At 36.4% G+C, this 15,862-nt stretch overlaps 1 long non-coding RNA gene across 1 annotated transcript in view; it reads right to left on the minus strand.

Moving 5' to 3' along the window:
- Positions 1-5,208: 5,208 nt before the first annotated feature.
- The window catches only part of LOC113600656 (uncharacterized), a 74,307-nt gene continuing 63,653 nt past the window's right edge, over positions 5,209-15,862 (minus strand). The window contains exon 4 of the long non-coding RNA XR_003421762.2: positions 5,209-5,723. This is a non-coding gene — a long non-coding RNA (uncharacterized LOC113600656). The remainder of the gene's footprint in view (positions 5,724-15,862) is intronic.

A 15,862-nucleotide genomic window follows, 5' to 3' on the forward strand; every position in this document is an offset into this window, starting at 1 on the left:
TGAAAAATACCATTGGAATTTCCATAGGGTTTGCACTGGATTTGTAGATTGATTTGGGGAATGTGGGCACTTCAAAAATATTGATTCTTCCAATCCATGAGTATGGAATATCTTTCCATTTATTTGTGTCTTCTTCAATTTCTTTCATCAATGTCTTACAATTTTTAGTGTGCAGGTCTTTCATTTCCTTGGTTAAATTTATTTCTAGGTATTTTATTCATTTCGATGCAATTATAAATAAAATTCTTTCTTTAATTCCTCTTTCCGATAGTTTGCTTGTTTTGTACAGAAACACGATAGATCTTTGTATATTGATTTTCTACCCTGCAACTTTACTACATTCATGTTTTAGTTCTCACAGAGATGGAGTTTTTAGGGTTTTCTCTATATAAAATCATGTCATCCACAATGTGACAGTTTTACTTCTTCCTTCTCTACCTAAGTATAATTTTATAAATATATGTGACTTTTCAAATATAATATTCTTAATGAATTCTTAATAGTGCATGGAAGGAAAACTTTTCCTTCATTCCCATCTAAGTTCTTCCTTTGGCTGGTCTAATAATGAAATCGACTGAAGACAGATTAACAGGAGAAAAACAAATTCAAGTTTGTACATTTAAGAATAGCTCATAGAAATATTAGACTCAAAGAAGTGACCGAAGCAGGCAGATTTTATACCTTTTAGACAAAGAAACAATACATTTGTGAAGAATTGACAAGACAAAGAAGTTGAGGTTGGGATAGTAAATTAATGAAGAAGGAACAAGGTTTATTTATATAGCCTTCCAGGTTCTACAATCCCTATCTCTGATGACAAGGATGTCTCTCTTTCTCCTGGTACAGGGAGGGTACCTTTCACATGGGAAATTTATTTTCTGCTTTCATAGGGACAAAGGAGGGTCAGTGTGTCCTTCTTGCACTGGCTGCTTAAGTAACTTTAATTCAAAATAATCAATATACCAAGGTGGCAAATTTTCAGGCTGCCTACCCTGAATCCTGTAAGCTATAACACAATAAAAAAAACCCATATATTTTACAATTAGGTATTTTGAGAATAACCTATACAATGGGACTAAAATTGGAAGAGAATACTAGGTTAAGGAAAAATGTCCAGTTTTTTAAAAGTATCTCTGCTAGTCCCTTCAAATTAAAAATATCTTTGTTAGTCCCGTCAAATTACTGGAGTTAGATAAAGCCCCTGATAATTTTCCCCTGCAAATTTAATGCTTCTCCAGCCACTTATACATATCATATTAGATAGTAAATATTTCACTAAGGCCATAGTTTTCTCAGTAGACTCCATTCGAGTGGCTGCCGCTTTAAAAGTTTATCTAAAAGATACATTATGAGAAACCTCTTCCTTGTACAGGAATTTTTCTGTATTGTTTACATAGGTATCACAGAGCGACGTGCTTGATACAAATTGTTTCAGTTGGAAGGAGCTTTGCCAAAGAAAACAGACAGGCAGCTGTTTGCACAGCGCATAATTTTTTTTTGTTAAATATGGCTGCACCTGTGTAAACACAAACTTTATTTCCAAGAAGTACCCCTGCAGCTGCAAAGACTTTTCAGACGTAGCCAGAGCAGCTATTTTTACTGTACCGTGTAATGTATGTAATAGGTTTTGGTCAGTTGTCAGTCTCAAAAATCATAATGAGAAGGTTCATTTATTTTAATATAGACATTTTATTGCATTTTTCGAAAACCTTAATATGAAGTTGACTTTATTTCCTATTTATGCTTCATATTGACTTATTACAAACATTGAAATTAGTCCGGAAACAATGTTCCAGTCATGCAGAGGACTTCAGAAAGAGCAGTTTTCTTCATCCATTCATTCATTCTTCATTCACTGTACCTTCTTTTATTTCCCCAGAGTATAGTCAAGAAATACAGTAATCGTACAAATGACTGGTTGACACAGACCTTATTTCTCTTTCAAAAAATGTTTCTTATTATGGATGGAGGTAACCCTAATTACATAACAGAATTATAATCATGAGATAGCCCAACAGAAGAGAGAACATTCCTTCCCCACAGCACTGCTGAGGGACTCCCCACAATTTTCTAAAACTTCACTTACATATAATGAGTTTTGCATCAATACTAAATGATATTAAAATATTAGCAAATAACTAATGTTCAGTAAACCAAGTTTACTGTATTATTACAACCCACTTAAGTGCTCTTCTTAATGTATAAGTAGTTTCATCCTTTATATACTTTTAAACTTCCCATAGTCACATTCAAAGAAATTGCAAGTTTATCTTTCGGATCTCTGTTTAAGAATAGCTATTTTTGTACATACTTACAATAAACTTTTGTTATGGAAAGAGTCAAAGTATTTTTTAAGGACTATAAACATTCTGTGGGAAGCACATCCTTTGCCTAGGAAACCAGGGCAGACATATAGTCCCTGTGAGCATTCAAGGAGATCCCCAATCTGCTTCTTGGGAAACAAACTGCTTCCCCCTCCCACAGAGTAGAGTGTGGATTGATGTGTATAGCAATTTCATTAACAAGGTACCTGTAAGTCAGTGGTTCTCAAAGTGTGGTCCAGGTATCCTCAGAGGGTTTTCAAGGTCAACACTATGTTCACAATAATATGAAGGTACCATTTGCCTTTTTCACTCATTCTCTCATGGGACTACACTGGAGTTTCCTAAAGGCTACATGATGTGTAATGGCATTTTAAAATAAAACGTGTTAATATTTGGAAGCTAGTGAACCAATATTTTTCTTTAAAAACATTTTTTTTAATGGTTATTTGTTTTTGAGAAAGAGAGACAGATTGCGAGTGGGAGAGGGACAGAGAGATAGGGAGACACAGCATCCGAAGCAGGCTCCAGGCTCTGAGCTGTCAGCACAGAGCCTGATGCGGGGCTTAAACCCATGAACCATGAGGCCATGACATGAGCCGAAGTCAGATGCTTATCCAATTGAGCCACCCAGGCGCCCTCCAATATTTTTCAAATTAGCAATGTAGGATGTTATAAAATCATCTGTGTTTTTTTCTTTCCTTTAAAAAGGGCCATTCAAAGTACTGGAAAGACCAAAGAGTTCTGAGGTAACAGGATACAAAATATCCATTGATATGGTTTCATATTCCACATTACAATTAGCCTTTAAGAAATTACTGCTTGGTGAGTTTCAGTAGAGTACCAAGAATAATATCCACAATTTCCTTAAGGGACTATTAAAAAGATTAGGGAATAATGACATTTTAAAACATTATTTGTATTTTCCTTAATGTCTGACTCAATAGAAGACAAGTGGGTTCTTCTATCTGTGTCTGCATTCCATCTGTTGTGCTATGTTATTTAGTTGATACATATGAAGAAAATTCTGCCTCCTCCAGATTTTAGAAAAGGGAATATTTTTATTTGTTTGCTTGCTTGTTTAGAAAAATGACATTTTAACACATCCTGGGCTTATTATTGTTCTTTTGAAATAAATTAATAATTAATAAATTATTAATAAATATTTTAAGAATTTAGCAGTAATTATCAATGAACACATCCACATAGGAAAAAATCTCATTGGTGTCTATAATAATTGTTTACAAATGTAAAGGATAATTGAGACTAAAGGAGCTTGAGAAGTGGTCTATGGATCATGCTTTGATACCCTAAAGAAATATGAAATGAATGCATGGAAAATATAGAATACTCGGTTGACTTTTTTTTTAATGAAAAATTAGCGTAGAAACCATGAACACATGCTAAAAGCTGAACTGTAACACATGGTTTTATTTACATATCCACAGCTCTTCCCCATCCACTCTAGGTGTTTCTTTTATGATGTTGTCTAAGAGTGTGGTCACATGTCCATGACTCTAGTCCCATTGTGGATGCCTATATATTCAAGGGACATAAGGAAGTTAGATATTGTGCCACTTCCTGTCACACTGCTTTTTAGATACGGCTTGACTAAGCAATCAAAATAGATAACTATCTTTATGATACAAACACAACAGTTTCTAATATTACCAAAATAAAGTCATAGAGGAAGTGCCTAATTCACATTGATCCCTGCTTATCTTAACTTTTGAGTCTCTCCAACATTCATGGATCCAAGCTCTGTATTAACTTCAAGGACCATGTCATGAATTAATCACCCAAGCTTGGAGACACATTTCCTTCTACCAACAAAGGCAGCTGAGAATCCTTGACATAAAGACTTGGATGATCTTTTGCTAATCCTGCTAAAACAAATGTGTTTTAGTAGACTTGGAGGATATTAATAACATTTTAACATGTTATATGTATTTACTCATATGTTTCTTTGTAAGAACAATTAACAACCTTGTTCTCAGGTATAGAGTACAACAAGCAGGCCCCAGAGAGGACAATGCATAGTTGTCCATAAATGATTACAGGTGGAAATGTACTCTTGGCTCCTGTGGGAGGGAAGACCAGGGCTGGTTCTGGAGGATGCATTCTCTGTAATTTGTTGGCTTCAGTGGTTTACTCTAAAATCATATTTCCCAATAGGGAAGCTGTCTCAGCCTGTGTAAGGGTCAATAAAAACCTTTCTATGATGAGAGCATCCTCCATATGTTTAAGTGTTATACCCAACATCTTGTCTTGCGATGCTCACATTATTTCCTATGTTAGTCTTTTCCATGTTGACTATACTTTACCACTTACTCAGACCCAGTAGTTTTTCATATTTTCATTATCCTCTCTGTGATTATCTTTTCCTTCCATTTCCAAATGTTCTTTTCCTCCTTCAGTGTTTTCTGCTGGTTTTCATTTTCATGAACGTTCATTTCATTCTGGTAGAATATTTTAGTGACTTCCAAAATGGAGTGATTGCATTTCAGGAGAGTGTGCAAGGGAATTCATTAAGGTTCAGAAATAAAATACCAGGGGTGCCTGGGTGACTCAGTCAGTTAAGTATCTGACGCTTGATTTCGACTCAGGTCATGATCTCATGCTTCATGAGTTCCAGCCCCATGTGGGGCTTTGAGCTGACAGTGCAGAGCCGGCTTGGGATTCTCTCTCTCTCCTCTCTTACTGCCCCCCCCTCCACTTGCACTGTCTCTCTCTCTCTCTCTCTCAAAATAAAATAAATAAATAAATAAATAAATAAATAAATAAATAAACAATGCAGTGCTACTATTCAGATTTATTTTGACTTCATTCTTGAAAAATTTATTTTAATGTATGTATTAAAATGTTCATAGTATCCTAGTTCAGAAGCCCATGTATGTAATTTATAAATAAATATCCATATATGTGGATGTATGCCAACATTTATTTTCAGTACTGTATACCATCAAAAATATTTTTATATCACCGATTATATTTCACCTATTTTTCTTAAATCTCCATCCCATGGTTTCTTGGAATCCTCACACAAACTTCCTTTTCTTTCTTCCCACAAACTAGAAATCTTTGATTAAGTAAACAAACATTCTAAACACCTAACACTTCTAATTGTTTTTTATTCAAGCCTTTAAACACTTTGATGCATTCCTCATATTCAAAATAGATGACACATATTTAGCATACGAGGTGGTTGGAATTCAGATGAATTTCAAAAACGTTAAGTAAGAAAATAATCAGAAATGCCCCAATTTTTACATATGGTCAATCTTTGCTTTTCCCCCACATCATTATTGATAATTTACGGGTGTAGTTTTTGTGTGGCCTCCAATGACTACCCATTCCTTGTCTTTAGCAATCACGTAGAAACTGCTTACCAGCCCTCCTCACCTGAAACATAAATAAGATAAATAATCACATGTCTAGTACTATTTTATTTTGTACCATGAGTAAGAAATGCCCTAAAATTTGTACTCTTCTGAAGGGGATAAAATCTTCAGAAGCATGACTTTTACTCAAAATAACTGAGTGAAATGGTAATATCAAAGTGCTGATCATAAACTAGTCCTGATTTATTTTTTTATTAATTTTTTTAATGTTTATTTATTCTTGAGAGATAGAGACAGTGTGAGCAGGGGAAGGACAGAGAGAGAGAGACAGACACAGAATCCGAAGCAGGCTCCAGGCTCCGAGCTGTCAGTACGGAGCCCGTCGCGGGGCTCGAACCCACGAACCGCGAGACCATGACCTGAGCCGAAGTCGGACACTCAACCAACTGAGCCACACAGGCGCCCTCCCCCACCAGTCCTGATTTATTATAAATAAAATAGTAGAGTGAAATGGAACCTCAAAGATGACCTAATGTCAACTCCTGGCTTTACCAGTGGAGCAAATGTGCCTCCAGTAGGTTAACAAACTTGGTAAAGTTACATAGCTAAACTTGTATAGCTACCTAGTAGCAAGGCTAGAACTTGAACCCAACTCCTCATTCCTGACAGGGTACACATCCCCTAGTCCAGGACTGGAATCTAGAACATTTTAAGACCAATGTTTGAATATTACTTAGAAAATATGTTTCATTTCTGGTTTATTGATTTATTCTCTGAGTGAATTATTTGCATTTACAATCAAATTAGGACCTTATCACATTTTTGAAGGAAGGAATGAGACAGTATAATCATAAAATTTTCAGGATGTTTTGTATATTTTTGCTGCAAGTGAATCCTTTTATTTATTACTGGAAAACTGAATTAAATTTGAGGATACAGATCTTTTCAAATTCACTGTAGTCTCTGTACCCTGACATAAATCCAGAAAAAGAGAACACTGGAGTGGAATAGACATGTGTCTGTTCTTCCCTCCAAAGGCTGCCTACAAACATCCTCAGCCCCGAGAGAAGGATGTGGATTGTTATTTATTGAATATCACATCTCCTACAATAGGCATTTTACAATACCAAGCTCTGTAATAGTATTAAGGACTAATAATGGTCTCATTGAGTAGGGCTGCTTGTGGAATAAAATGGCTTTTAATGGGTTCCTAGTCTTTTTTTTTTTTAATAAATTTACTGGAAATTCAACTTATAGTAAATGCAGATTCATTTCTTTTTATAGTTTAAAAAAATACAAAGGTGTGTCCCTGGGCTCACATTTCAGAAGTTTTAAATGACTCTCTGTATCTGATTTTTATTGCCCTGTGAATGTTACAGCAATTTTGGTTTCAATATATAAACTGGAGCCTGTTTTATGCATAAAATCATGTAGCTCAATCTCCAAATACATTGCCCACCCATGCATGATAATTAATTTTTTATTGAACAAAGCCCTAAAATATAAAGCATTAGTTGATTATGTGTAACCAAATGATGTTAGATGTCCAAGGGCAATTATGATAAAATATTAAAGCAATTTTATATCAAGAAAAAGATAAAAATATACAGCCACATACTCTTGATTCAGTTACTTCAATTTTCTTTTTTGCGCATTAAAAATGTATTTAAGACCTGCCAACTCAATCGCTTCAAATATGAAGTTACTTTCATTTTGAGAAATTCCAAAATTATTGAGGTGCATTTGAGACACTAGGAGTCCCAAAAAGTTACTGACACTAAGCCTCCTATAAGCCAAGGCAAGCTCATGATCCTCTCTTTAATAATAAATTTGGAATCCTTATTAGAAAATGTGCCACAGTGTAGCACTCAGAGATAAACTATGTTGCAGTAGCCTCTCTTGAAAAAAGCTAGAAATAAGTCGCTTAATAAAGTCTAAATCATTCCTTAGGTTAGCTAATAGAAGCACCCGTGGTTATAAAATTAATCAGTCCCCGCTATTACAGCAAATTGGTGAAGATTGTATTGACACATCTTCATCTGTATGTCTCATCAGAGGTGTCCGTGCCATTTAGCTACGAAACCCTGGAGGCTTTCCTCCGCACAGAATCTTATAACACTTCAATTAAGGGACACCAAGCTGCCAACCAGACAGCGGCACATTTATTTCTTGATGACTCCTTAAGTTGTGCCACAGGCCTATCATTAAGAGAATATTTTTCACAGCAGGTTGCAAAGATCCTCGTGCCATTAAAAGGAATTGAAAAAGCATCAATTTGTTGTTTCCACCTAACACAGATATTTTTCATTGCTGGAACAGCCATTAAAAACAATCTGTTTTATTGCATTCTGAAAAGATCACATGAAGTACACATAATGATTTATTTTAAGGATGACATTCGGATTAAAACCACTGTGAAAATGTAGTATTTGAAATAAATATTTAGGAAAACAAAGTCCCAGATATGCTTTTCTTTTTTATACCAAGTTATTAGAAGAAATTTATTGATACCTTGAATCATAGTTTGAAAAGGAAAAAGAATGCCTTTTACAAGAGGATGAGGAAGAGGTTATGTCTCAGGGCAATGCATGCCTTAAAATTTTAAGTGGAAATTCTTTGAAAATTAGTAAACTGGAACAGAACACTTTAAAAACAGGATGGATCAGACCCCGCTTTGGGGCAATTGTATGGGGGTTTTTTTCTTGCCAGGCAGAGTAGGAGTTTAATGCCATTGCTACATTGTAGAGTTCTGACGTAAAATACTGTTTCTTGGTCACCAGAGTGGGAGGAATCACTCAATTCTTCTTATTTATTTATATTATGACATTTGTTGACTATGGGTACCTACCAGAAATTGCAGTCTGACATTGTGACTTATTTTAAAATTTATTTTCTTAGTACCAGCGCTGGTCACTCATTATTTGACAGCCTGCATCAGCAGTAACTTAAAACAAGGGGACGTTTCTGTCAAGGAGTCTTCTTAACGCTACTGCTTAAAATTTCAGAAGTTTTCCATAAGTTATTTAAAAAAAATTTTAAGTGTTTTTTGAGAGAGACAGAGACAGCAGGAGTGGGGGAAAGGGCAGAGAGAGAGGGAGAGAGAGAATTCCAAGCAGAATCCGTGCTGCCAGCGCAGAGCCCGACATGGGGCTCAAACTCACAAAACTGTGAGATCATGACCTGCCTGAGTAGAAACCAAGAGTCAGATGCTTAACTGACTGAGCCACCCAGGCACCACCCATAAGTTATTTTTAACACCACCAACTGGTTTCTGACAAAACCAAAGAATAAAAAATTAAAATAAATCATGGGTTCGAGTAATGATTATACAGTATTTTGAATTCATCTTCTCAAGAAAAACAGCAACAATAAAACGACCTCATAGAGGAGGACTTTATTCTGTCTTTCTGCTTTAAAATGTTGATCACGCTCTGGTGTTACCAACGTTGGAGCACCTTATGTTAAAACGGACCTTGTTGAACCTTCTGGGATCTCACCATGATAGTGGGACAGGGTATAAGAGAAGGGATGTAATGGACGTTGTGGGGTACGGTCAGATCCGCCCTTCAGGGTGACGCACTTTTCTTGTGGCAGGAGAGTGTTGGCAGCTGGCAGGTCTCGGCCGAATTTTTTTCTGGGGATTGCCTGGAGCAGAAGATAGACTATGCCCAAGGCCACTGCTCCTACCTAGAGATAGTTCACATCCAATGAGTGTCTTACAAGGAGCATTGTAAAGGCCCTGCCTCCTTGCTGCAGAGCCATATGACTCTGAAGGACCATCTCAGCTCTGGAGTTCTCCCTGTAGGGATGCTAGAGGCATCTGTTGTAAGTGCATGGTGGTTCAAATCTTCCCTCTGCCCAACCCTACCTTCCTCACTGCTCCATGGGTGTCAGTCAACTCCCTACATGCAAATCTTCATCTCAAATTTGGTTCCAAAGAATCAGTGCAAGACAACAGTGTCCCATGTTTAACATACACATAATTTGATTCGGCTGAATAGGTTACGCATAAAGGAGCAAAAAACAGGGAATGATGGAGGTATTAGGGCAACCGTTTAAAAAAAAAACAACCATAGATACACTTGGAATGCCTTTAGATATTCAGGGGTCACTTTTGGTAAAGTATATCTCTTGAATCCTCTCTTTCCCCCCATTCTCACTGACACCACCTTCATGATGTCTCCCTGCCTCATTTTCCCCACTTCTGGATCATTCATTCTCTTTGAGAGTAACAGAATTATCTTTCAAAAACTCAGATTTGGTGTAACTTCCTTGTTTAAAAGCTTTGGATGCATACACATTGTTTCAGTATAAAATAAGGGGTTTTACCCCTTAGAGTTCTTATTCTGATATTTATGTCACTTCACTGCCTGTAACATCCCTCCTCTGGTGACCAATCTCACAGTACTTAGCACAGCCCTAGTACCTCTGTTACAGATTCTTTGAATGTTTTACTATTTCCAGCATGTGTCATGTCCTTCTGTGATTCACTGTGTGCTTTTGAACCTGTTGATCCTAAATGCCTTTTCTCTAACCCCTTGTCTTGTTAATACACTTCTATTGATCCTGCAAGACTCCTCAAATCTTCATTATCTTTTCAAATGTTCCCTGATCCCTCCACCAAAATAACAGCTCCATAGTTTATTCCCAACTTCATTTGTGTGTTTATCTATCAAAGCTTCTTCTGTATTATAATTTACCATGTTTACACTTTTTTGTATCCCATTATTAAAATTTTAAAGGACAAGGGCATTCCATTTAATCTGAAACTCCAGTGCCCAGGATTGCCCATATTAAATACCTAAATAAATAAATAAGGATGTCTTAATTTAGGTTTCACCCAAATGAGAGCCTAAAACAGCACTTGGGTACAGGTAGTTTACTTGAGAAGTGAATTTAAAAAGGAAGAGGGAGTGAGTAGGAGGAACGAGACAAGGAAGGAGGGAAATTCAATAATGGATTCATTGGTTATTGGGTGGTCATCATTGTGGATAGTGGGTCAGAACCTCTGGGAACTTTCTAAGGCTAGGGTGGAAAGCATTTCCAAATTGTCCCCATGAAAGACAAGAAGATTGAGGCATTTATCTGCTCACTCTATCACCCATTGGTTGATGGTTTATCCAGAGATATTAACTCCCCCTCCTCTCCAGACTGTACTTGCACTGGGGCTGGTTTGTAAACAGTCTTGAGGAAAGAACTGGAGAGAGGGCACTGGAAGCGTGTGTGGAAGTGTCTACCATAGCTGCAGTTGAAATCACAAGTAGGTTTGGCAGATGTGGCCCAAGGTACAGGAACATAGCTCTAGGGGATTATTTGACTAAAGTTATGAGATTATTCATTTTGAGAGAGCAGCATTGGACCTAATCAAGCATTCTGATTTAAAGTGGAAAATGTAACTAAATGTACTTTCACTGCAACTAAAGCTTATATTTATGACATGAATTCTTATTCCCTTAGTTGTACCTGGCTCTTTTTCTTTGTTATTTTCTTTTTTGTTTCTTCTATGACTAACAAAGTATGTATTAATTTGGCAATATGTTCTCTGACCCTCAATTTTCTCCTGTGTAATGAGAGGATAAGACTCTATTTTAACGAATCATTTGTCATTTTTCCATTCGTTCACTTATTCATTAAACAAATACTTATTGAACACCTACTATGTGCCAGTCTCCATATACTTAGGACTATGGGTATAATGAAGAGTAAAACAAAACAAAACAAAACAAAACAAAACAAAACAAAACAAAACTTCAAACTAACAAAAATTACTTACCAGTCCTTTACATAAAGGATCTGGTGAAGGAGAGACACCGAACAAATAAATCATACAAATAAATATAATACAAAAAAATTTGGTCAGTGACAGAAAGAAAAGGTACAATTTACAGTTTTCACAAGGGTTTATAACAGGAGTGTATAATTTAGTTTGCTGTTTACTCAATGGTCTCAAACTGTCTGACTGTCAAACTAAGACCTGCCTGAAAGATGACGGCAGTTGGTGAAGTGAGGCGAAGGAGAAGCAGGGACAGCACTACAAGTGAAAGCTGTGAGACAGAGGGAAAAACCATGATGTATTCCAAAGAAGGTGAGGTTTCTCAGAACAAGTGAAGGAAGTGGGGAAGGTCAGTGCAAAGTAAGGCTGGGGAGGTAAACAGGGACAGGAACATATGGGAACATGAAGATCCTGGTAGTCATCAGGAATGGGAAGCAAAGGGAAATCTTTGAAAGAGGTATATGATGTGACATACCTGTGGAAGGTTGGTCTTACTTCTACATATGGATTGAATGAGTATTAGAATGCAGAAAAGTGGAAACAGGACCGTAACTCTGTGGAAAGACACTGATTTCAAAAAGCAGCTCATGTACCCACACAGAGTTGATACAATCTGGTTGCGTTTTCTTGTCTTCTCCTATTTCCTTTTATTCATTTTTTTTATTCCCTTAAGTTTTCCCTCTATCTTATAAACTTACTCTTCGCATCTCGTAAGAGACCTTCATTAGGAGAAAGAAGTTATGTTATTCATCATCAATGGCCTGTCACACATTCTCTGTCACGTTTCCATGTGATCTTTGCTGCTGAAAAAGGCAAAAGAGGATGGCAAGCCAGCCTGCTCAGGATTTCTGGGGCAAGGAGAAGGAATCGTGGTCTTCATGGTTTTAGAAGTGAAGGAGCACAGGTTAGGAATCATTTGGCAGATGAAACTTTATGTAAAGAGAGTTCAAGGGTGTTGGGTAAACTAAAAGGTGAGTTAGAGAGAAGAGTAACAGTGATTTGTGGTAGAGATTTCTAGATATCTGAGCAGCAAGGGGAGGAACTGAAGACACTCAATTTTTAAAAAATTAAGTTTTTTAATTTATCTTGAGAGAGAGAGAAACAGAGCACCCGAGTGGGGGAGTGGCAGAGAGACAGGGAGAGAGAGAATCCCAAGCAAGCTCCATGCTATCAGTGCAGAGCTCTATGTGGGGCTTGAACCAACGAACCATGAGATCAACACCTGAGCTGAAGTCAAGAGCCAGACACTTAACCGAATGAGCCAACCAGGTGCCCCTGACCATACTCAATTTTAAACAAGAGCATTTCCTTTTCGATATTAAAACATTATTAATAATAATGATACCACTTTGTATTTTGTTTCTTTCAACTTTATTGAGGCATACTAAGGTGCACATATCTGAATGTGTATTTTGATGACTTTGACATATGTACACCTGTGGAATACTTCCATAATCGAGGTAACATATAATTCCATCAGCCCCAAAAGTTTACTTTTGCCCCCTTTGTACTACTTTCCTCCCTCCATTCCTATCCCAGGCAAGCACTGATGAGCTTTCTGTCATTATACAGTAATTTGCATTTCCTAGCATTTTATATAAAGTGAATTATACAGTATGATTCTGGGTTCTTCTGTCCAGCATAATTATCTTGAGATTCACCATATTGTTGCATGTATCATTAGTTAATTCCGTATTGTTGCTTAGTAATAATACATTGTATGAATATACCACAAAATTTTTATCAATTTGCTTACCAATGGACATTCAGGTTATTTCCATGTTTTATCTTTTACAAGTAAAGCTCCTATGAACATTGGTGTACAAGGCTTAGTATGGACACATAGTTTTATTTCTTTTGGCTCAATACTTCAAAATGGAATGGCCAGGTAATATGGTAGGTATATATTTAAGCTTAAATAAACTGCTACAATGTTTCCAAAGTGACTATACTATTTTACATTCCCACCTGTAGTTTAACATAAAAATTATATAGGTTGGCATTGCCTTACACAAACTTACAATACACCTGTAAGCTCAGTATTATTTACCCCATCACATAAAAGGAAACCAAAGTTCAGGAATGTTAAATAAACTACTTATGGACACAAAACAAGTAAATGAAAGAATTGGAATTCAAACTCGTATTTGACAGTGTTAGAATGATTTTTCAGAATGCCCAGGGAATGTTTTTATAAACCAAAGACTAGCTCTTGCTTTAAATAAATGTGATTCTCATCTGCTGTATTGCTAGCTCCTGCTTGACTTGGATAAATGGACAGAATGGGAAATTATTGTAGTCTAAGCGATGGCTCATTGGCCAGACAAGGTCGAGGTATAACTTTATATGGTTGACTGGAATTTAAACTTGTGACCTGCCATCAGTTGAAGAAGATATATATATATATGTTTACATATATATGTTTTATATGTTTACATTTATATGTTATATATGTATGTATGTTTATATATAGCTCCTTCCGATAAAACAACAATTTTCTTAATTTAAAAGAACAGTTCCAATTTAAATGAAGTGCTACTTAAATCAGCAACCATAGGCATGCTTCCATTGGTTTAATGGCTTTTTGTTTTTTACTGCTGACTTTGTTTCAAAGAGCAAATAAAGACGCAAGAACTGGAAAGCAAAAAACAAAAACAAAACAAAAACAAAAAGCAAACAAACAAAATAACAAAAAACAAAACAAAAAAAACCAAATAAGAAATACAAAACCAGCTGGGAAACAAAGAGAAGAGGATAAAGCACCTGGAGGAAATTAATGGACGGAAGTACATTCTCTTTGTTTCCATTTTTAATAAGACAAATGCATTATGTAAAATTTAAGATGTGAGAACTGTACATAGATGTATGAAACACAACCTACAAGAGGCTCTTGTGGTTTTTGATGCTGCTGTTGGCAGTGTTTCCTCTACTACTGAGGGGCACTTTGGTTTGTACGATGTTACTCTCAATGCAAGCCTCTACGGTAACCTAATATCCAGGAGACACAAGGGTGAACTAACTGCTTTTGCCTCGGAGATGTAGCAACTGAGATGCTAGTTTTGCAATGGAGATGTAGTACTGAGACTAAAACCACTAAACACTCTTAACTCTTTTCTTTTTAGAGAAGAATTGGGTGTAAGGATGGTCTGTATTTAGGAGTTAGTGACTGATGGTTCAAAAAGTCAATATTAGAATCACTGCTTCTCAAAGCCTTTCATTTTTTTCCATCTCTACTGTCATCAACTGCAATAGCTTCCTAATCAGATTTAGCAAATAAAAAAAATATAGGACTCAGAGATAAATTTAATTTTTAGAGAAAAAATAATTTTTTAGTTTAAGAATATCCCATGGAATATTTGGGACATACACTAAAAAAAGAGTATTTGGGGCGCCTGGGTGGCTCAGTCGGTTGAGCGTCCGACTTGAGCTCAGGTCATGATCTCCCAGTCGTGAGTTCGAGGCCTTTGTCAGGCTTTGTGCTGACAGCTCAGAGCCTGGACCCTGCTTCGGATTCTGTGTCTCCCTCTCTCCCTCTGCCCCTCCCCCACTCATGCTCTGTCTCTCTCACTCTCAAAAATGAATAAATGTTAAAAAATTCTTTTAAAGTATTAATTGTTTATCTGAAATTCAAATTTAATTGAGTATCCTGTATTTTTATCTGTCAACCCTAATGCCAACAGACTTAGCCTCCTTTTTCCCTCTATCTTCTCTCCTTTCCGTGTCAGCAAAATGGAGTATCGAAATTTACTGAAGAAGTGGAACACTTAAATTTAACAGGAGCTGTTGAAGATGGAAACACTTCAGTGCACTCTTTCAAACATTCAAAACCAGCCAAATACAGTGTTATCTATTCATACATACATAGCACCAATAGTTTGATAATTTCAGTAATAAAGTCATTTTGTAAAACTCAATACACCTATTTTTTTTAATGTTTATTTACTTATTTTGGGAGAGAGATAGAGCATGAGTGAGGGAGGGGCAGAGAGAAGGGAGTCAGAGAATCCCAGTTGGTTTTGTGCTGTCAGTCACAAACCATGAAATCATGACCTGAGCCAAAATCAAGAGTCAGACGTTCAACAAACTGAGCCACCCAGACATCCCTCAATACACTCATTCTCAATAAATACACTGAAAAAATACAAATGAAAGGACAATACTCAACATGATAAATAACCTAATATTTAGTTAACTAATACTTTTGGTTTCTATGTGTCCACTGCAGTAACAAGGAAAAGCAAAATATTAAGAGACAGAAATAATAGTTATCATCCCCATTTCCATTCTACAGGCAAGGCAACTGAAGAATAGAGAAGTTAAGTCATTTGCCACAAAGCTGGTAATTTATGGAGCCAGGCAGTCCAACTTCAAACCTCATACTCTAAGCAACTACACTAAACTGCCATTTTATATAGCAGCAGTGATAA

This window comes from Acinonyx jubatus, chromosome F2 (assembly GCF_027475565.1).
Source record: "Acinonyx jubatus isolate Ajub_Pintada_27869175 chromosome F2, VMU_Ajub_asm_v1.0, whole genome shotgun sequence".
NCBI lineage: Eukaryota > Metazoa > Chordata > Mammalia > Carnivora > Felidae > Acinonyx > Acinonyx jubatus.